Genomic DNA, 21,803 nt, shown 5'->3' with positions numbered 1-21,803 from the left:
GAAACCATATATACACCGAGCGACAAACATACAAATGTAAAAATTTTATTTAATGGTAAATACTTATACAGCAGACAGCAAAAATCTCTAACACATATAAACATCATTTGCATTTGCATAAACTCTATAAGTAGTAACAAAAAATATGTAGTCTAAGAGCCACTTTAAAATGTTGCATATTTGGAGGCAGGGAATGCAAAGAGTAACATGATTACTAACTTTTTCAAAACTATATTCACTAAATTTAACAGGGATGGAAAAATCAGTACTTTAGTACTATTTTAGTATTTTTTGTTAGTCTAGTGGATGTTAGTCTAGTCTATAGTCTAGTCTATAGTCTAGTCTATAGTCTAGTCTATAGTCTAGTCTGTAGTCTAGTCTATATTCTAGTCTATAGTCTAGTCTATAGTCTAGTCTATAGTCTAGTCTATAGTCTAGTCTATAGTCTAGTCTATAGTCTAGTCTATAGTCTAGTCTATAGTCTAGTCTATAGTCTAGTCTATAGTCAAGTCTATAGTCTAGTCTATAGTCTAGTCTATAGTCTAGTCTATAGTCTAGTCTATAGTTTAGTCTATAGTCTAGTCTATAGTCTAGTCTATAGCCTAGTCTATAGTCTAGTCTATAGTCTAGTCTATAGTCAAGTCTATAGTCTAGTCTATGGTCTAGTCTAGTCTATAGTCAAGTCTATAGTCTAGTCTATAGTCTAGTCTATAGTCTAGTCTATAGTCTAGTCTATAGTCTAGTCTGTAGTCTAGTCTATAGTCTAGTCTATAGTCTAGTCTATAGTCTAGTCTATAGTCTAGTCTATAGTCTAGTCTATAGTCTAGTCTATAGTCTAGTCTATAGTCTAGTCTATAGTCTAGTCTATAGTCTAGTCTATAGTCTAGTCTATAGTCTAGTCTATAGTCTAGTCTATAGTCTAGTCTATAGTCTAGTCTATAGTCTAGTCTATAGTCTAGTCTATAGTCTAGTCTATAGTCTAGTCTATAGTCTAGTCTATAGTCTAGTCTATAGTCTAGTCTAGTCTATAGTCTAGTCTATAGTCTAGTCTATAGTCTAGTCTATAGTCTAGTCTATAGTCTAGTCTATAGTCTAGTCTATAGTCTAGTCTATAGTCTAGTCTATAGTCTAGTCTATAGTCTAGTCTATAGTCTAGTCTATAGTCTAGTCTATAGTCTAGTCTATAGTCTAGTCTATAGTCTATAGTCTAGTCTATAGTCTAGTCTATAGTCTAGTCTATAGTCTAGTCTATAGTCTAGTCTATAGTCTAGTCTATAGTCTAGTCTATTGTCTAGTCTATAGTCTAGTCTATAGTCTAGTCTATAGTCTAGTCTATAGTCTAGTCTATAGTCTAGTCTATAGTATAGTCTATAGCCTAGTCTATAGTCTAGTCTGTAGTATAGTCTATAGCCTAGTCTATAGCCTAGTCTATAATATAGTCTATAGTCTAGTCTATAGTATAGTCTATAGCCTAGTCTATAGCCTAGTCTATAGTCTAGTCTATAGCCTAATCTATACTCTAGTCTATAGTCTAGTCTATATTCTAGTCTATAGTGTAGTCTATATTCTAGTCTATAGTCTAGTCTAAAGTCTAGTCTATAGTCTATTCTATAGTCTAATCTATAGTGTAGCCTATAGCCTACTCTATATCTCTTCTATAGTCTAGTCTATAGTCTAGCCTATAGTCTAGCCTATAGTCTAGCCTATAGTCTAGCCTATAGTGTAGTCTATAGTCTAGTCTATAGTCTAGTCTATAGTCTAGTCTATAGCCTATTTTATAGTCTAGTCTATTGTCTAGCCTGTAGTCTAGTCTATAGTCTAGTCTGTAGTCTAGTCTATAGTCTAGTCTATAGTCTAGTCTATAGTCTAGTCTATAGTCTAGTCTATAGTCTAGTGTATAGTAGTATGTAGTCTATAGTCTACTAGTCTATAGTATAGTCTATAGTCTAGTCTATAGCCTAGTCTATAGTCTACTCTATAGCCTAGTCTATAGTCTAGTCTAAGTCTAGTCTATAGTCTAGTCTATATTCTAGTCTATAGTCTAGTGTATAGTCTAGACTATAGTCTGGTCTATAGTCTAGTCGAGTCTATTGTCTAGTATACTTTTTAACGTAAAAAGTACTTTTTTCGGTATAAGCTGTAACTTACAACTTTTCAAAATTTAAATTTTCCATGTCAGTTGCACATTAATAAACATACATACGTACATATTTACATTTGCTCATATTTAGAATGTTGCATGAATAGCTGAATGTTTTTTGTTTTTGTAGATTTTGTAAATAAAGTGCAACATGCAACAAACATAAAATAATGTGTTAAAAGCAAAATCATTTTAAAATCATAATAAAAATTTACTGACTGTAAAGATGAAATAAAAACTGAGTGAACGAACCAACGAACAACAAAAATCTACAAATACATGTACACAAAAATATTTTTGAAGAAGTACACATACATTGTTTACATTTACATACACGTACTAATGTGAATGTTAGTAAAATATGAACAATGTATTCATATGAATATAATGTTAAAACATTTAACATTTTTAATTTAAATATCTTTATAACACTTTCCATATATGTATGTTTTGCCTTTTCTGTTTTGCCAATAACTGCTTTTCACACAATGTAAACGATTTTGGAGATTTAAATTAAGTTCATAAACATATGAAGAATCTAATATGGAAGTTTCTGTAAATAAAAATTTTTCAGAAGAAACTTTTGCAATAGAATATTTCACAACATTTGAGTAAAATTTCTCAGTTTCTGAATAACATTTTCTATAGAAAATTTCTCAGTTTGTAATGAACATTTTCTATAGAAAATTTCTCAGTTTCTCAAGAACATTTTTTATAGAAAATTTTCTCAGTTTCTGTTGAATATTTTCTATAGAAAATTTCTCAGTTTCGGTGAAACATTTTCTATGGAAAATTTCTCAGTTTGTGATGAATATTTTCTATAGAAAATTTCTCAGTTTGTAATGAACACTTCCTATAGAAAATTTCTCAGTTTGTGCTAAACATTTTCTATAGAAAATTTCTCAGTTTGTGATGAACATTTTCTATTGGAAATTTCTCAGTTTGTGGTGAACATTTTCTATAGAAAATTTCTCAGTTTGTGATGAACATTTTCTATAGAAAATTTCGCAGTATCTCTGAAACATTTTCTATAGAAAATTTCTCAGTTTGTGATGAACATTTTCTATAGAAAATTTTTCAGTTTGCGATGAACATTTTCTATAGAAAATTTTTCAGTTTGCGATGAACATTTTCTATAGAAAATTTCTCAGTTTCTAATAAACATTTTCTATAGAAAATTTTTCAGTTTGTGATGAACATTTTCTATACAAAATTTCTCAGTTTGTGATGAACATTTTCTACAGAAAATTTTTCGGTTTGTGATGAACATTTTCTATAGAAAATTTCTCAGTTTGTAATGAACATTTTCTATAGAAAATTTCTCAGTTTGTGATGAACATTTTCTATAGAAAATTTCTCAGTTTGTGATGAACATTTTCTATAGAAAATTTCTCAGTTTCTGTTAAACATTTTCTATAGAAAATTTCTCAGTTTGTGATGAACATTTTCTATAGAAAATTTCTCAGTTTGTAATGAGCATTTTCTATAGAAAATTTCTCAGCTTGTGATGAACATTTTCTATAGAAAATTTCTCAGCTTGTGATGAACATTTTCTATAGAAAATTTCTCAGTTTCTCAAGAACATTTTTGATAGAAAATTTCTCAGTTTCTGTTTAACATTTTCTATAGAAAATTTCATTGTTTCTGTGATACATTTTCTATAGAAAATTTCTCAGTTTCTGAGGAATATTTTCTATAGAAAATTTCTCAGTTTGTGATGAACATCTTCTATAGAAAATTTCTCAGTTTCTCAAGAACATTTTTTATAGAAAATGTCTTGGTTTCTGATGAACATTTTCTATAGAATATTTCTTAGTTTCTCAAGAACGGTTTTTATAGATAATTTCTTCGTTTCTGATGAACATTTTCTTTAAATTAAATATCCTATTATTTTCAATTCACTTTCTTTACTCTATTTTGGAAACATTTTATGTTTTCTAACTTTTAAATCTTGATTTTACTTACATCAGAATTTATTGTGTGCATAGAAAATTGTTATTTAATTAAATTAAAGTGTTAAAATGTAAAAAGCTCTTAAATTTTAGAAAACACACAAAAGAGTTACAAAAAAAAAAAAAAACAGAAATAAAAATTAAATTTATAGTCTTTCTTTTCCTTTTTGTAAGTTACATAAAATGTACATTTTCTTCTTCGTGCGGCAACAATAGGACAAAAAAAAGGAAAGTGAAAATGCAACTCAAATATGTGACGGTATAAGAGTACGGGTATGTGTGTGTGTGTGTGCAATAGAGAGTGTGTAGATAATATATAATTTAACCTCATACTTCCTTGACTTCCGTTCAATGTCCTACTTCCTAGAAATGAATTCTGCCGCAAACACATTTATAAGATGGTTTCATTTTTCACTCACAGCTGATGAAGGAAATCTATGTAGATACTTTGAACGTAAAGCAGATGATGAAACTGTTTTACATCTTTAAATTTATATAGACTTACTTTTACAATTTAATTAAGCACTTTTTCTTTGGCAAATACCCTACAAAGATTAGAAGTTTAATGAAGATTCAGATGCAAAATTTGATTAGGATAAAAAACACAGAGAGGTAAAAGGGAAAAGGAAATAAGTTTCTCTTCGCTCTAAATTCTTGTTAATTTATCTCAATCATATGATTTTTCAAGTTCTAAGGACCTCAACTGTCGCCTATACTTTTCCTTTAAACATCTTTCTTTTAACTATGCAAATAATGTCTATATTATATTCTACAATTTTATTAAACATATACATATAATTCATTGCAACTTGGCAACACATACTGCTGGAACTCAACTGTTCCTTTAAAAGTCTTCCAAATGAAATACATTGAAAAAGCGCCAGAAAAAGGATACCACAAAAGGAAACCTTTAAATATTCAATTGTATAAATCAACATATTTTATCTTTCTAGCTTTAATTTCCTACTTACTCACAGCCCTTGGATTGCTTGCAACATATTTCTACCTACTTCCTGTACCATTTCCCTCTCTCTTTTTGTCATAAAGATGTTATGCACTCTTTTGAACAAAATTCTTAAAATTCTTTATTTTCTTTTGTTAGAAAGTGCTCAAAAGTTTATATGCAAATAACTCTCTGATCTACTATCACCGCTACTGGGTTTGTCTGATGAAGTAGGTGGGGTTTCTCTGGTAGTTTGTTAGTACGTGTTTAAGTGTTAAAATCGGATTTTGTGTAGAAAAACATTTATTTTATTGTGTTTGACTTGTATTTCGTTTTGTTTTTCTGTTTTTTTTTTTTTATTTAAACAATTTTTATATGAATTTATGGGTAAAATATGTATGAGATTTTCAAAGTTGTAAAGTTAACTAACCGTCGTTTAGTCGAATAAACTAAGAAGTTGAATAAATTGCAAAAAAAAAAAAAAAAAAAACAAACAGTTCAATAAAGGAACAAAATCGTTATAGAGAAAAGTCTCAACAACGGAGAAATGCCTTAAAATGGAGATATTTTCTACAGCAAATATTAAATGAGAAAGTTTCTATAGAAAATGTATCTCAATAACTAGAAATTTTCTAGAGAAAATGTTAAACAGAAAGTGAGAAATTTTATATTGAAAATGTCTAACAGAATCTGAGAAATTTTATATAGAAAATGTTACTCAGAAAGTGAGAAATTTTCTATAGAAAATGTTACTCAGAAAGTGAGAAATTTTCTATAGAAAATGTTACTCAGAAACTGAGAAATTTTCTATAGAAAATGTTACTCAGAAACTGAGAAATTTTCTATAGAAAATGTTACTCAGAAACTGAGAAATTTTCTATAGAAAATGTTACTCAGAAACTGAGAAATTTTCTATAGAAAATGTTACTCAGAAACTGAGAAATTTTCTATAGAAAATGTTACTCAGAAACTGAGAAATTTTCTAAAGAAAATGTTACTCAGAAACTGAGTAGAAAAAGTTACTCAGAAACTGAGAAATTTTCTATAGAAAAAGTTACTCAGAAACTGAGAAATTTTCTAAAGAAAATCTTACTCAGAAACTGAGAAATTTTCTGTAGAAAATGTTACTCAGAAACTGAGAAATTTTCTGTAGAAAATGTTACTCAGAAAGTGGGAAATTTTCTATAGAAAATGTTACTCAGAAACTGAGAAATTTTCTATAGAAAATGTTACTCGGAAACTGAGAAATTTTCTATAGAAAATGTAACTCAGAAACTGAGAAATTTTCTATAGAAAATGTAACTCAGAAACTGAGAAATTTTCTATAGAAAATGTAACTCAGAAACTGAGAAATTTTCTATAGAAAATTTGTCACAAATTCTGAAAAATGTTACTCAGAAACTGAGAAATTTTCTATAGAAAATGGTACTCAGAAACTGAGTAATTTTCTATAGAAAATGTTACTAGGAAACTGAGAAATTTTCTATAGAAAATGTTACTCAGAAACTGAGAAATTTTCTATAGAAAATGTGTCACAAATTCTGAGAAATTTTCCATAGAAAATGTGTCTCAGATTCTGAGAAATTTTCTATAGAAAATGTTACTCAGAAAACTTAGAAAATATTTACAGAAAATGAGAAATTTTTTATAGAAAATGTTTATCAAAAACTGAGAAATTTCCTGTAGAAAATGTTACTCAGGAAAAGAGAAATTTTCTATAGAAAATGTCTCTCAGAATCTGAGAAATTTTGTATAGAAAATTTTTAACAGAAACTGAGAAATTTTCAATAGAAGATGTGTCTCGGAAACTGAAAATTTTTCTATAGAAAATGTGTCTCAGAAACTGAAAAATTTTTCTGTAGAAAATGTGTCTCAGAAACTGAGAAATTTTCGATAGAAAATGTATTAGAAACTGAGAAATTTTCTATAGAAAATATTTCTCAGAAAATGTTCATCAGAGACTGAGAAATTGGTAAATTTTCGATTTTGAACAGATTATTATTTTTCGAAAATTGGACGATTTCGTACATTTACTTTTCTGTCCTAATTATTTACATCGTTTGATTATAATGCGTGTTTGCAAGGTGTACGTTTCTACATGTTTATTACATTTTATCATTAACAATTTTTCATTTATGGTATTTTCGCGTTTTGTTTTTTTTTTTTGGGGAATGCATACATTTTTTTTGGCGTATTTTATAACTAAATATATTTTCAAAATTAAATTGTTAATGGTAATTTAATGTTTATTTAGTTTTTTGTCGCTGCGTTTTATTTAATTTTTGTAACTCGTACCATGTTCATGTTAAAAATGTCACTTAACGGAACACATGCATAAATTTAACTGGGACGTGTGTTCACTCTAAAGTTGCGACAAAAAATCACGTATCTTAAACGATATGGATGACGATAGTGGCATGGGAGGGTTGTTAAACATAAAATGTTCATTTAATGCGAATCAGGGGGAAAAAATCAACAGTGTTTTTTCATGAGGTAGTTAATTAAAAAAAATATTAATGTATAAATTTTTTTCTCAAGGAAAATATGCAGCAAAAATTTGGTAATAAATTATTAGACTTACCATTCAAGATAGATACGAGTAGATGACAGCATGACTGGAAATAGAAAAATAATTATAAATATAAATAAATAAATATTGTAACAAATGATTTATTTGAGAGAGAATGTTATTTTAAATTTTTATTAAGGAACCTACAATTTTCTGCTCGTATACTGCGAAATTTTCTTATAGAAATTTTGAGAATTTTTTTCTATAGAAAATGTTACTCAGATTCTGAAAAATTTTCTATACAAAATGTTACTCAGATTCTGAGAAATTTTATATAGAAAATGTTCATCAGATTCAAAGATATTTTCTATATAAAATGTTTGTTAGATTCTGAGAAATTTTCTATAGAAAATGTTACTTAAATTCTAAGAAGTTTTCTATAGAAAATGTTCATCACAAACTGAAAATTTTTCTTTAGAAAGTTACTCAGATTCTGACACTCAGATTCTGAGAAATTTTCTATAGAAAATGTTACTCAGGTTCTGAGAAATTTTTCTATAGAATATGTTAGTCAGAAACTGACAAATTTTCTATAGAATATGTTAGTCAGAAACTGAGAAATTTTCTATAGAAAATGTTACTCAGAAACTGAGAAATATTCTATAGAAAATGTTACTCAGAAACTGAGAAATATTCTATAGAAAATGTTTCTCAGAAACTGAGAAATTTTCTATAGAAAATTAGTTACTCAGAAACTGAGAAATTTTCTATAGAAAATTAGTTACTCAGAAACTGAGAAATTTTCTATAGAAAATTAGTTACTCAGAAACTGAGAAATTTTCTATAGAAAATTAGTTACTCAGAAACTGAGAAATTTTTTATAGAAAATTAGTTACTCAGAAACTGAGAAATTTTCTATAGAAAATTATTTACTCAGAAACTGAGAAATTTTCTATAGAAAATTTGTTACTCAGAAACCGAGAAATTTTCTATAGAAAATGTTACTCAAAAACTGAGAAATTTTCTATAGAAAATGTTACTCAGAAACTCAGAAATTTTCTATAGAAAATGTTACTCAGAAACTCAGAAATTTTCTATAAAAATTGTTACTCAGAAACTCAGAAATTTTCTATAAAAATTGTTACTCAGAAACTGAGAAATTTTCTATAGAAAATGTTACTCAGATTCTGAGAAATTTTCTATAGAAATTTTACTCAGATTCTGAGAAATTTTCTATAGAAAATGTTACTCAGATTCTGAGAAATTTTCTATAGAAAATGTTACTCAGATTCTGAGAAATTTTCTATAGAAAATGTTACTCAGATTCTGAGAAATTTTCTATAGAAAATGTTACTCAGATTCTGAGAAATTTTCTATAGAAAATGTTACTCAGATTCTGAGAAATTTTCTATAGAAAATGTTACTCAGATTCTGAGAAATTTTCTATAGAAAATGTTACTCAGATTCTGAGAAATTTTCTATAGAAAATGTTACTCAGATTCTGAGAAATTTTCTATAGAAAATGTTACTCAGATTCTGAGAAATTTTCTATAGAAAATGTTACTCAGATTCTGAGAAATTTTCTATAGAAAATGTTACTCAGATTCTGAGAAATTTTCTATAGAAAATGTTACTCAGATTCTGAGAAATTTTCTATAGAAAATGTTACTCAGATTCTGAGAAATTTTCTATAGAAAATGTTACTCAGATTCTGAGAAATTTTCTATAGAAAATGTTACTCAGATTCTGAGAAATTTTCTATAGAAAATGTTACTCAGATTCTGAGAAATTTTCTATAGAAAATGTTACTCAGATTCTGAGAAATTTTCTATGGAAAATGTTACTCAGATTCTGAGAAATTTTCTATAGAAAATGTTACTCAGATTCTGAGAAATTTTCTATAGAAAATGTTACTCAGATTCTGAGAAATTTTCTATAGAAAATGTTACTCAGATTCTGAGAAATTTTCTATAGAAAATGTTACTCAGATTCTGAGAAATTTTCTATAGAAAATGTGTCTCAAGTTCTGAGAAATTTTCTATAGAAAATGTGTCTCAAGTTCTGAGAAATTTTCTATAGAAAATGTGTCCAAGATTCTGAGAAATTTTCTATAGAAAATGTGTCTCAGATTGTGAGAAATTTTCTATAGAAAATGTTACTCAGATTGTGAGAAATTTTCTATAGAAAATGTTACTCAGATTGTGAGAAATTTTCTATAGAAAATGTTACTCAGATTGTGAGAAATTTTCTATAGAAAATGTTACTCAGATTGTGAGAAATTTTCTATAGAAAATGTTACTCAGATTGTGAGAAATTTTCTATAGAAAATGTTACTCAGATTGTGAGAAATTTTCTATAGAAAATGTTACTCAGATTGTGAGAAATTTTCTATAGAAAATGTTACTCAGATTGTGAGAAATTTTCTATAGAAAATGTTACTCAGATTGTGAGAAATTTTCTATAGAAAATGTTACTCAGATTGTGAGAAATTTTCTATAGAAAATGTTACTCAGATTGTGAGAAATTTTCTATAGAAAATGTTACTCAGATTGTGAGAAATTTTCTATAGAAAATGTTACTCAGATTCTGAGAAATTTTCTATAGAAAATGTTACTCAGATTCTGAGAAATTTTCTATAGAAAATGTTACTCAGATTCTGAGAAATTTTCTATAGAAAATGTTACTCAGATTCTGAGAAATTTTCTATAGAAAATGTACACTCAGATTCTGAGAAATTTTCTATAGAAAATGTACATTCAGATTCTGAGAAATTTTCTATAGAAAATGTACACTCAGATTCTGAGAAATTTTCTATAGAAAATGTTACTCAGATTCTGAGAAATTTTCTATAGAAAATGTTACTCAGATTCTGAGAAATTTTCTATAGAAAATGTTTCTCAGATTCTGAGAAATTTTCTATAGAAAATGTTATTCAGATTCTGAGAAATTTTCTATAGGAAATGTTACTCGGATTCTGCGAAATTTTCTATAGAAAATGTTACTCGGATTCTGCGAAATTTTCTATAGAAAATGTTACTCGGATTCTGCGAAATTTTCTATAGAAAATGTTACTCAGATTCTGTGAAATTTTCAATAGAAAATATGTCTCAGAAACTGAGAAGTTTTCTGTAGAATATGTTACTCAGATTCTGAAAAATTTTCTATAGGAAATGTTACTCAGATTCTGAGAAATTTTGTATTTCTTATTTAAAAAGGCTTAAACTTTCTTTTAGCCAAAAATATCATAACTATTTTGTTAAAATGTTCATTAAATTCGACCCCATATGTGTTTTTTATTGTTTTTTTGCTGTTACCATGACTTTAACAAACAAAAACTATTTTCTCAGCCCAACAATCTTAATCACTTGTGCTGAAAGTTCACATTTGTTAATGCCTCAAATTCTAACCTCATTATAAGCTGATGCTGCCTACAAAATGCAACTGACTCTGGTTGTTGTCTGTTTAAAACAACTACAGGTTTAGCTTTATTTTTTTGTTAGTTGTTTGTGGCAAAAACGAAACATTTGAGGTAAGTAAATATTTAAGTGAATGTGTGCGAGAATGTGTGTATGTACGCTTATATGGAGGGTGAATTAACATTAAAATGCCACTAAAATTGAGTACGAAAATTTGCAATTTGCAGCGCTTAATACAAAAGCTTTAAGGCATTAACAAACCATTATTCCTGTTTGAATATTTCAACAGGCATTCAAGCAACACCAAACTCAGGCAACATACATTTAGACTCACGCTTGCAACTTCCAAATACTCATGACTCCATTCAACTCATACTCTCCTCACCTTTTAATGACAATGGTTTTGTAGTACTGATAGTGGTGGTGGGGCTGGTGATACCTTTAGAATTACATTTCATATATTCGGCTATATACTACATGTACACCACATACCAATGATAATGGATTTTCATTTAAGCCTGGACTATAGACTGTAAAATGTGTGTTTAAGTATGTATGTGTATTTAAGAGGAATTTACCGAAAAAAATAACAACAACAATATCAAAAGCAACGTTGACAGCATTTACAGCAGAGAGAGAGAGCAATGCTGCAACCAGAAAAAAAGGCCATTTGTACTTTAAGGCTTATGAATGTTTTATTGGGCGCCAAATTGATTACGTTGCCACATGCATGTTAAAATTTTGAAAATAATATAAACCAACAACATTTATACAACAACACAACTGAGAAACACTACCCAAGTAGAGGACCAAGTAGACCAAGTGACATTGGTTGGTTAAATGGTTGGAAAAACTTGATGTCAATTGGTCAGTCAGTCTGGCTGGGGTTTTTAGTTATTTCGACCTGGCCACTCAAAGCTTTTATTTTCTTCGTCAAATACATGAGTGTATAAATATTGTAAAAGGTTTTTAGCTTAAAAATTATGTCTTGCAACACGTTGACGGTAATATTATCTAATGGGTGTTTGTATGTTTAACATTAACAATAATCGTATAAATATATTTTTAAATAACAAATCAGGAAGGTATTGCCAAATGTGCTAAATTTGGATGGATTCAAACATGGGAGTTTCTCTATTAAATGTTGGCAGAAAAATCTTAGACACATTTTCTATAGAAAATTTCCCAGAATCTGATAAACATTTTCTATAGAAAATTTCTCAGAATTTGATAAACATTTTCTATAGAAAATTTCTCAGAATCTGATAAACATTTTCTATAGAAAATTTCTCAGAATCTGATAAACATTTTCATTAGAAAATTTCTCAGAATCTGATAAACATTTTCTATAGAAAATTTCTCAGAATCTGAGTAACATTTTCTATAGAAAATTTCTCAGAATCTGACATACATTTTCTATAGAAAATTTCTCAGAATCTGAGTAACATTTTCTATAGAAAATTTCTCAGAATCTGACATACATTTTCTATAGAAAATTTCTCAGAATCTGAGTAACATTTTCTATAGAAAATTTCTCAGAATCTGAGTAACATTTTCTATAGAAAATTTCTCAGAATCTGAGTAACATTTTCTATAGAAAATTTCTCAGAATCTGAGTAACATTTTCTATAGAAAATTTCTCAGAATCTGAGTAACATTTTCTATAGAAAATTTTTCAGAATCTGAGTAACATTTTCTATAGAAAATTTCTCAGAATCTGAGTAACATTTTCTATAGAAAATTTCTCAGAATCTGAGTAACATTTTCTATAGAAAATTTCTCAGAATCTGAGTAACATTTTCTATAGAAAATTTCTCAGAATCTGAGTAACATTTTCTATAGAAAATTTCTCAGAATCTGAGTAACATTTTCTATAGAAAATTTCTCAGAATCTGACATACATTTTCTATGGAAAATTTCTCAGAATCTGAGTAACATTTGCTATAGAAAATTTCTCAGAATCTGACATACATTTTCTATAGAAAATTTCTCAGAATCTGACATACATTTTCTATAGAAAATTTCTCAGAATCTGACATACATTTTCTATAGAAAATTTCTCAGAATCTGACATACATTTTCTATAGAAAATTTCTCAGAATCTGACATACATTTTCTATAGAAAATTTCTCAGAATCTGACATACATTTTCTATAGAAAATTTCTCAGAATCTGAGTAACATTTTCTATAGAAAATTTCTCAGTAGCTGAGTAACATTTTCTATAGAAAATTTCTCAGTAGCTGAGTAACATTTTCTATAGAAAATTTCTCAGAATCTGAGTAACATTTTCTATAGAAAATTTCTCAGAATCTGAGTAACATTTTCTATAGAAAATTTCTCAGAATCTGAGTAACATTTTCTATACAAAATTTCTCAGAATCTGAGTAACATTTTCTATAGAAAATTTCTCAGAATCTGAGTAACATTTTCTATAGAAAATTTCTCAGTAGCTGAGTAACATTTTCTATAGAAAATTTCTCAGAATCTGAGTAACATTTTCTATAGAAAATTTCTCAGAATCTGAGTAACATTTTCTATAGAAAATTTCTCAGAATCTGAGTAACATTTTCTATAGAAAATTTCTCAGAATCTGAGTAACATTTTCTATAGAAAATTTCTCAGAATCTGAGTAACATTTTCTATACAAAATTTCTCAGAATCTGAGTAACATTTTCTATAGAAAATTTCTCAGAATCTGAGTAACATTTTCTATACAAAATTTCTCAGAATCTGAGTAACATTTTCTATAGAAAATTTCTCAGAATCTGAGTAACATTTTCTATACAAAATTTCTCAGAATCTGAGTAACATTTTCTATAGAAAATTTCTCAGAATCTGAGTAACATTTTCTATAGAAAATTTCTCAGAATCTGAGTAACATTTTCTATAGAAAATTTCTCAGAATCTGAGTAACATTTTCTATAGAAAATTTCTCAGAATCTGAGTAACATTTTCTATAGAAAATTTCTCAGAATCTGACATACATTTTCTATAGAAAATTTCTCAGAATCTGACATACATTTTCTATGGAAAATTTCTCAGAATCTGAGTAACATTTTCTATAGAAAATTTCTCAGAATCTGACATACATTTTCTATAGAAAATTTCTCAGAATCTGACATACATTTTCTATAGAAAATTTCTCAGAATATGACATACATTTTCTATAGAAAATTTCTCAGAATCTAGGTAACATTTTCTATAGAAAATTTCTCAGAATCTGAGTAACATTTTCTATAGAAAATTTCTCAGAATCGGACATACATTTTCTATAGAAAATTTCTCAGAATCTGACATACATTTTCTATAGAAAATTTCTCAGAATCTGACATACATTTTCTATAGAAAATTTTTCACACTCTGAGTAACATTTTCTATAAAAAATTTTTCACAATCTGAGTAGAAAATTTCTCAGAATCGGACATACATTTTCTATAGAAAATTTCTCAGAATCTGAGTAACATTTTCTATAGAAAATTTCTCAGAATCTGAGTAACATTTTCTATAGAAAATTTCTCAGAATCTGAGTAACATTTTCTATAGAAAATTTCTCAGAATCTGAGTAACATTTTCTATAGAAAATTTCTCAGAATCTGAGTAACATTTTCTATAGAAAATTTCTCAGAATCTGAGTAACATTTTCTATAGAAAATTTCTCAGTAGCTTAGTAACATTTTCTACAGAAAATTTCTCAGTAGCTGAGTAACATTTTCTATAGAAAATTTCTCAGTAGCTGAGTAACATTTTCTATACAAAATTTCTCAGTAGCTGAGTAACATTTTCTATAGAAAATTTCTCAGTAGCTGAGTAACATTTTCTATAGAAAATTTCTCAGTATCTGAGATACATTTTCTATAGAAAAATTCTCAGAATCAGAGATACATTTTCTATTGAAAATTTCTCAGAATCTTAGATACATTTTCTATAGAAAATTTTTCAGAATCTGAGTAACATTTTCTATAGAAAATTTCTCAGAATCTGAGTAACATTTTTTTTTATAGAAAATTTCTCAGAATCTGAGTAACATTTTCTATAGAAAATTTCTCGGAATCTGAGTAACATTTTCTATAGAAAATTTCTCAGAATCTGAGTAACATTTTCTATAGAAAATTTCTCAGAATCTGAGTAACATTTTCTATAGAAAATTTCTCAGAATCTGAGTAACATTTTCTATAGAAAATTTCTCAGAATCTGAGTAACATTTTCTATAGAAAATTTCTCAGAATCTGAGTAACATTTTCTATAGAAAATTTCTCAGAATCTGAGTAACATTTTCTATAGAAAATTTCTCAGAATCTGAGTAACATTTTCTATAGAAAATTTCTCAGAATCTGAGTAACATTTTCTATAGAAAATTTCTCAGAATCTGAGTAACATTTTCTATAGAAAATTTCTCAGTATCTGAGTAACATTTTCTATAGAAAATTTCTCAGAATCTGAGTAACATTTTCTATAGAAAATTTCTATGGAAAATTTCTAAGTTTCTGTGGAACATTTTCTATGGAAAATTTCTGAGTTTCTGTGGAACATTTTCTATAGAAAATTTCTGAGTTTCTTGTATAGTTTGTATTTCATGGGTTATAAAACCCGGCAACCCTTTTAATCTCTCACTTTTAAAACAAAAAAACATTATTTAAACTCAAACAATTAGAGTTTTATAAACCGACAAAAAAACAATGCACAACAATGGGCAGCCCATTTTATGTTTTTTTCATTTTTTTTATAACTAGACTCCAATCATACAGTCCAATACTCCTATATAGATGGTCACAAATTGCCCTCGTCTCCCTGTCTACCAACGATAAACATGTACAACAACGTTTGGACACGTTCAAAATTTATAAAGTTACGAGCATAAAGGTATAGAGTTTTACTTTATGGTATGAATAAAAGGACTTCACATAAAAAGGTTGCAGTATATTTATATGTACTTGCAACAGCACACCACACACATGCACTGAGTTTAAAATGAAATTTATTGTATGTGTGGCACTCGTTTAAAAATTATTAAATTATGCATAATAAGCTGAATTTTATTATTTTGTTTTTTTTTTTTTTTTGCTCATGTTGTTATTGGAGTATAGTTGTAAGAATGTATAGAAAGAGGCAACAAACATAAAATGTAATTTTCATTATGAGGCGCCAAAAAAATCACTATGCATCGGAGATATCAAGTAATTAATTCACTTACACACTTGCATAAATATTTCCCATATAGCAGGACGGACTGGGCTGATGACGACGGTTCATTATTTAGTCGCTTGCTTTTGGCAGCTGCAGCACTTAATGTACGAACTAAATTAAATCAATTTTTCATTAACATTTCATGGCACGTCGACAAGTTATTAGTGCTTTATAAATGGAAAATTGCCTGTTAAACATTGTAATAAATTTTAGAAAAAAATAAAAAAATATGAAATATTAAAAAAAAAATTAAAAAAAAAAAAATTTTCTCTTGGGCTCGTCCGGGATTTGAACCCGGGACCTCCCGCACCCTAAGCGGAAATCATACCCCTAGACCAACGAGCCAGTTACTGTTTATAAACAAAAAACATGTTTTATCTTGCTGTTAGCTGTATAATGGTTGCTGTTGGTTTATAAATGTTTTGAAATGATTTCTTTTTCCAGTTTCTTTTTGTGTTCTTCTTTCTTACTTGGAATCTAAAATACATTTTTTGCTTTAATAAGAGTTAGTGTGGGATTGTTGCTTGTGTTTTTGTATCATTAAATTTAATGATAACAAATGAATTTATTCAAAAATATAGAGTTTGGTGTTTGAAATTAAGAAATGAAATGTTTGTTTTAGAAGATTGTGTATTCCCAGCACACATTACTGTATGGTGATAACGAAGAAAAATTACATTTTAAAATGTGTCTCGGAAACTGAGAAATTTTCTTCAGAAAATGTGTCACAGAAACTGAGAAATTTTCTACAGAAAATTTCTATACAAAATATGTCTCAGAAGCTGAGAAATTGTCTATAGAAAATATGTCCCAGAAACTGAGAAATTTTCTATAGAAAATATGTCCCAGAAACTGAGAAATTTTCTATAGAAAATATGTCCCAGAAACTGAGAAATTTTATATAGAAAATGTGTCACAGAAACTGAGAAATTTTCTATAGAAAATTAGGCTCAGAAACTGAGAAATTTTCTATAGAAAATTAGGCTCAGAAACTGAGAAATTTTCTATAGAAAATTAGGCTCAGAAACTGAGAAATTTTCTATAGAAATTTCTCAGAAACTGAGAAATTTTCTATAGAAAATGTTACTCAGAAACTGAGAAAGAGAAATTTTCTATGGAAAATGTTACTCAGAAACTGAGAAAGAGAAGTTTTCTATAGAAAATGTTACTCAGAAACTGAGAAATTTTCTATAGAAAATGTGTCTCAGAAACTGAGAAATTTTCTATAGAAAATGTGTCTCAGAAACTGAGAAATTTTCTATAGAAAATGTGTCTCAGAAACTGAGAAATTTTCTATAGAAAATGTGTCTCAGAAACTGAGAAATTTTCTATAGAAAATGTGTCTCAGAAACTGAGAAATTTTCTATAGAAAATGTGTCTCAGAAACTGAGAAATTTTCTATAGAAAATGTGTCTCAGAAACTGAGAAATTTTCTATAGAAAATGTGTCTCAGAAACTGAGAAATTTTCTATAGAAAATGTTACTCAGAAACTGAGAAATTTTCTATAGAAAATGTTACTCAGAAACTGAGAAATTTTCTATAGAAAATGTTACTCAGAAACTGAGAAATTTTCTATAGAAAATGTTACTCAGAAACTGAGAAATTTTCTATAGAAAATGTTACTCAGAAACTGAGAAATTTTCTATTGAAAATGTTACTCAGAAACTGAGAAATTTTCTATAGAAAATGTTACTCAGAAACTGAGAAATTTTCTATAGAAAATGTTACTCAGATTCTGAGAAATTTTCTATAGAAAATGTTACTCAGAAACTGAGAAATTTTCTATAGAAAATATTACTCAGAAACTGAGAAATTTTCTATAAAAAATATTACTCAGAAACTGAGAAATTTTCTGTAGAAAATGTTACTCAGAACTGACATATTCTATAGAAAATATGTCTCAGAAACTGAAAAATTTTCTATAGAAAATGTTACTCAGAAACTGAGAAATTTTCTACAGAAAATGTGTCTCAAAAACTGAGAAATTTTCTATAAAAAAGTGTCTCAGAAACTGAGAAATTTTCTTTAGAAAATGTTACTCAGAAACTGGGAAATTTTCTATAGAAAATGTTACTCAGAAACTGAAAAATTTTCTATAGAAAATGTTACTCAGAAACTGAGAAATTTTTTGTAGAAAATGCTATTCAGAAACTGAGAAATTTCCTATAGATAATGATACTCAAAAACTGAGAAATGTTTTATAGAAAATGTTACTCAAAAACTGAGAAATTTTTTATAGAAAATGTTACTCAGAAACTGAGAAATTTTCTATAGAAAATATGACTCAGAAACTGAGAAATTTTCTATAGAAAATATGACTCAAAAACTGAGAAATTTTCTATAGAAAATGTTACTCAGAAACTGAGAAATTTTCTATAGAAAATGTTACTCAGAAACTGAGAAATTTTCTATAGAAAATGTTACTCAGAAACTGAGAAAATTTCTATAGAAAATGTTACTCAGAAACTGAGAAATTTTCTATAGAAAATGTTACTCAGAAACTGAGCAATTTTCTATAGAAAATGTTACTCAGAAACTGAGAAATTTTCTATAGAAAATGTTACTCAGAAACTGAGAAATTTTCTATAGAAAATGTTACTCAGAAACTGAGAAATTTTCTATAGAAAATGTACCTCAAAAACTGAGAAATTTTCTATAAAAAAGAGTCTCAGAAACTGAGAAATTTTCTATAGAAAATGTGTCTCAGAAACTGAGAAATTTTCTATAGAAAATGTGTCTCAGAAACTGAGAAATTTTCTATAGAAAATGTGTCTCAGAAACTGAGAAATTTTCTATAGAAAATGTGTCTCAGAAACTGAGAAATTTTCTATAGAAAATGTGTCTCAGAAACTGAGAAATTTTCTATAGAAAATGTGTCTCAGAAACTGAGAAATTTTCTATAGAAAATGTGTCTAAAAACTGAGAAATTTTCTATAGAAAATGTTACTCAGAAACTGAGAAATTTTCTATAGAAAATGTTACTCAGAAACTGAGAAATTTTCTATAGAAAATGTTACTCAGAAACTGAGAAATTTTCTATAGAAAATGTTACTCAGAAACTGAGAAATTTTCTATAGAAAATGTTACTCAGAAACTGAGAAATTTTCTATAGAAAATGTTACTCAGAAACTGAGAAATTTTCTATAGAAAATGTTACTCAGAAACTGAAAAATTTTCTATAGAAAATGTTACTCAGAAACTGAGAAATTTTCTATAGAAAATGTATCTCAAAAACTGAGAAATTTTCTATAAAAAAGAGTCTCAGAAACTGAGAAATTTTCTATAGAAAATGTGTCTCAAAAACTGAGAAATTTTCTATAGAAAATGTTACTCAGAAACTGAGAAATTTTCTATAGAAAATGTGTCTCAAAAACTGAGAAATTTTCTATAGAAAATGTTACTCAGAAACTGAGAAATTTTCTATAGAAAATGTTACTCAGAAACTGAGAAATTTTCTATAGAAAATGTTACTCAGAAACTGAGAAATTTTCTATAGAAAATGTTACTCAGAAACTGAGAAATTTTCTATAGAAAATGTTACTCAGAAACTGAGAAATTTTCTATAGAAAATGTTACTCAGAAACTGAGAAATTTTCTATAGAAAATGTTACTCAGAAACTGAGAAATTTTCTATAGAAAATGTTACTCAGAAACTGAAAAATTTTCTATAGAAAATGTTACTCAGAAACTGAGAAATTTTCTATAGAAAATGTATCTCAAAAACTGAGAAATTTTCTATAAAAAAGAGTCTCAGAAACTGAGAAATTTTCTATAGAAAATGTGTCTGAGAACCTGAAAGAGAAAAAAACCAAAATTAACATTAACCCACATATTTGTTTAACTTAAAAGAAAGAATTATCTGGTAAAAGCAAAAAAAAAAACACAATTAAATAAAATTATTTTGAAAAATGTCTCCAAAAACTTTTAGCTACATTTCTCTTAACAACATTTAAAACAACAACAAAAACTTTCTGCCATAATTAACATTCTCTAACCCATTATACAATGAACTTAAAATTTCATGTTGCAACATGTCCCAAAACTGACAAGTTAAATTAAGCTAAAGTTTTGTTTTTTTTTCTGTTCTTCTTCATTCTCCATATGGCAAATTAAAGTTTTAGTTTAATTTTTTAATTTGTGAACTTAGATAAAGTTAAACCTCAAATGTTTAGAGTGGGACTTTTAGAGAGAGTGCATCACCCCTGACTAGCTAGAGTTGCAGTTGGCAAAGAGAAAAAAGGGCAACAAAATGTTAATGTCACTTTATGTAGCACGAGCAACAAAAATCTGCAACATAAAGTAACAACTAAAACCACAAAAGGTTGAACGAGAAAGATGTGAAAAGAAGGCAACAAACACCATGAGAAATAGTTACATTTGTTGAAATTGTTGTTACAAGTTGGTGGTAACATACACTAAGTGAAGATTAACATGACATTACAGGGTTTTAGTTGGTTTTTTCTACAGAAGCTTGCATGTAGCAAGCTTTTTTTATGTGGCAATAGGGATTTAAGGGTCATTAGTTGGTATAAGCGGAAACTACACTAATTATGCTTTTTTATTAGAAATAATTAAAAAAAATGTTTTTTATAGATATTTTAATTTGTTGCTTATGATAGGTCATTAACGAATAATCTATGCAAAGTAGTTTGAAAATCTATTGAAAGTAGTCCCGAGACTAATTCAAAGACTATACCACAGAATCTTCAATATACGATAGAATAGTCAACCGATTAGCTTAGACAACTGAACTAAAGTGGAACTGCACTAGAACTGAACCAGAACTGAACTAGAACTGAACTAGAACAGAACTAGAACTGAGCTAGAACTGAACTAGAACTGAACTAGAACTGAACATGAACTGAACTTGAACTGAACTAGAACTGAACTAGAACTGAACTAGAATTGAACTAGAATTGAACTAGAACTGAACTAGAACTGAACTAGAACTGAACTAGAACTGAACTAGAACTGAACTAGAACTGAACTAGAACTGAACTAGAACTGAACTAGAACTGAACTAGAACTGAACTAGAACTGACTAGAACTGAACTAGAACTGAACTAGAACTGAACTAGAACTGAACTAGAACTGAACTAGAACTGAACTAGAACTGAACTAGAACTGAACTAGAACTGAACTAGAACTGAACTAGAACTGAACTAGAACTGAACTAGAACTGAACTAGAACTGAACTAGAACTGAACTAGAACTGAACTAGAACTGACTAGAACTGAACTAGAACTGAACTAGAACTGAACTAGAACTAAACTAGAACTAAACTAGAACTGAACTAGAACTGAACAAGAACTTACAATTTCCAAACGAGTCATTCGAAGTTAAATCCATCTAATATTCAAATTATTCGGATTCTAAAATTTTTATATGAAACTAGCTTATTACCCGCTACTTTGTTAGCGAGGGTTTTTATAGAATGAGAAATATGTTGGCTCTTCATTTAGCAAGGAAAAAATAATATGTATTACAAAGATTACAAATTTTTAAATATTGGTAATTCCCTAATTTGAAGAAATGATGATTGTATATGTGTACTCAATTTTAAGTACTTAAAAGTCCACTTTTATAGATTCTCATTTACGCCGTGCTCTATATGCTTAATTTCATGTTTTTAGGTTGAATTTTATAGAAAACTCAA

At 27.9% G+C, this 21,803-nt stretch overlaps 1 protein-coding gene and 1 non-coding gene across 2 annotated transcripts in view; both read right to left on the bottom strand.

The window, feature by feature from the left end:
• Positions 1-21,803, bottom strand: part of LOC119607145 (myb-like protein Q) — a 153,419-nt gene that overhangs the window by 71,112 nt on the left and 60,504 nt on the right. Inside the window, exon 3 of the mRNA XM_037960945.1 lies at positions 7,617-7,650. The gene's annotated coding sequence lies outside the window, so the exon portion shown is untranslated. The remainder of the gene's footprint in view (positions 1-7,616; positions 7,651-21,803) is intronic.
• On the bottom strand, positions 16,420-16,491 carry Trnap-agg. The gene has a single exon. It is a non-coding gene; the product is annotated as a tRNA-Pro (tRNA).

Source organism: Lucilia sericata, unplaced genomic scaffold (assembly GCF_015586225.1).
Source record: "Lucilia sericata isolate MDLA Ls3-8-SP2 unplaced genomic scaffold, ASM1558622v1 Contig000663F_arrow, whole genome shotgun sequence".
Lineage (NCBI taxonomy): Eukaryota > Metazoa > Arthropoda > Insecta > Diptera > Calliphoridae > Lucilia > Lucilia sericata.
Note: the sequence above shows the minus strand (reverse complement) of the source record. Positions and strands in the feature narration are given on the sequence as shown.